This window comes from Calliphora vicina, chromosome 5 (assembly GCF_958450345.1).
Source record: "Calliphora vicina chromosome 5, idCalVici1.1, whole genome shotgun sequence".
Classification (NCBI taxonomy): Eukaryota; Metazoa; Arthropoda; class Insecta; order Diptera; family Calliphoridae; genus Calliphora; species Calliphora vicina.
This window is the reverse complement of record NC_088784.1, coordinates 64966766-64969259: the sequence shown is the minus strand read 5'-3', so window position 1 is coordinate 64969259 and position 2494 is coordinate 64966766.

Below are 2494 nucleotides of genomic sequence, written 5' to 3'. Positions count from 1 at the left end.
GTTTCGGGATTTTCAGGAAATCTAAAATCCCTAAAATTATAAGAAAGAAACGTACATAATTATGTCTTTACAATTGAAAGTAAATTTTTTATTTAGCAATTAATTTTTATTAGACACTAAAAAGCATAAAATACATGCATGAGTACATTATATAAGAAGAAATAACAATAAAGTATGTACATTAGGCCGTGGCGATTTGTATGGACGATCAAAACGTAAAAAATCGTATAGCAGAAACGCAATCTACGCAAAATTGTAAGAAATTATCCCCAAGAAACCATAGGTCTAAAATCAAATCCTATCTTGCGCATTTCGTCTTTTATCCAATAAAAAAAAATATATTTAAAAATATTTTATTATTAAAAAATATATATATATACTGCAATATCATTGGATAAAAGACGAAATTCGATAGGATTTGATTTTAGACCAATGGTTTCTTCTTAGAATTTTCCGTAGAATGCGTTTCTGCTATACAATTTTTGGTGAAAAAAATCGACATACTGGTGAAAAACCGTAGTATAAAAAAGTGTTTATTTTAAATAGCTTCTTAAGAATACTATTGCATCTATGGTTTCATCTGCCATTCTGGAACGAATTTTGTTTTCGACATATGCTGCTTCCGAAAAACATCTTTCACATTCCATCTTTCACATTGGCAAACCCGTTTGCAAATACTTATAACAAATCTGCAAGTATTTTCCACATGTTCCTTCAGAAATAAAATGATCTATTTCTTTTGCAAGTTGAAAATCTACATTATAATTTGGTTTCGTTATTGTTATTTGGGGTTTTTACATTTATTAATAATATCTTTTAGCCTTTTAGCAATCGAAATATTTACATTTTGTTCGAGCTCCTCATCTGAGATAAAATCAATTTCATTTGAAGAGGATTTAAATTGAGTTTTGTTAGATAACTTACAAAAAAAGTTGAAGAATTGATTTTCTAGATCCCCACTCAAGGAAAACCAAAAATACCGTTTTCCTTTATTAACTATATTATAGCAGGAGTTAAGCTTAACAACTTTGCTGAACATCACTTTGCGATATTCGGGCATGTAGAATGTCAAAATGAATGAAAAAGTCACACAAAAATGACAATTTCCCCTATTTATTTATGAAAAACCCCGGAATTTAAATTTAAAAAATCCCGGGCTTCGGGATTTAGAGGAACGGGATTCCCCGTTTAGCATCTCTACACATACTATAAGATCCAATACTCTGCCTTCTCGCAGAAGATGTACCAGAAGAACTTTGCTTCTCCTTCAAAAAAATTGCAAAATAAGGAGTAACAAACTTCTATTTTAAATTGAAACATGATTGGTTTTGCAATTACTTTCATCTGTTGTCACTCTATAATAAAATGTATTTTGCACTCTTTATTATAAACCATTAAAATAAACCAGGAGAAGTTTCAAAATCTTGTAAAAAAATGTAGTCTTTTGTAAATTTTGGTGTTGTGAAGTTGGCGTGAAGCAGCTTTTCATATATAAAACTAACACGTGATTCTTTAAAGTCCATTCTGTAGGCTTTATGCTGAATTCATTAAGAATATTTTCACTACTAACCCCCTTTAAATCCTTGATTCAGCAGACCCTCAATTACGTTTTCATTTGCAGGTCTTTTAATATAAGTTCGTATTTAGACATTCTGTGAGGCATTTCGCGGCAGGTCTTGTAACAGGCCTTCAACGGAAGACCTTCTAATATGCCTTCTTAAGAAGGAAGGCCTATTTAATGCATATTTTTCCCGCTGAGAAATCATAAACAAATACAGTTAAAAATCTTGGTATTGACTTCATGGGAAATTTCAAAATCAATTCATGTATTACCTACACAATTTATATAAGAGGGTAAGTCAATAAGTCCGCGACTTTTTGAATTTCCTGGCTCTTAACTTAAAGGGCAACACTGCTCATATCAACAGGCATCTGTTAGTTAACTCCGGTCTAAATTTGAACAAGCTGCGTCATTTATTTTGTGTATGACAGCCATTAATAGCAGACTACCTCGTGACATCAGGAGAAATTGGAAAAAAAGTTAATTTCGTCTAGTCATTAAGCATTATTTTTTGCGGAAAAAACCATCGTTCAAATAAAGCCTCAGTTTTTGTGTACATTTTCCCCGTTTTAGAAATTTCGGTATTTGATAATAAAAAAATTATAATTCCATCGATTTAAGGCCTAATATAGATCCAAGTACATTAGTTCCAAATTTTGTTATGATATCTTGAACCGTTAAAATTTTACATTAATTCAAATGTAATGTAAACATTTTTCTTCATGAAAAATCACCATGTTAGAAATTCACAAAATTATTTCATTTCACTAATATAACAATCTCCAAATCCTAACGTTTTCGCCACTACTAAAAACTTATATAAAGTGTTTATATTTACTTTTCACAAGCTCCACAAACCTTGGACCCTTTCAAATATTTTATGCATAGAAAAATTGTTTTTTGAAGTGATAAAAAAAAATTGGTGAAACAAGG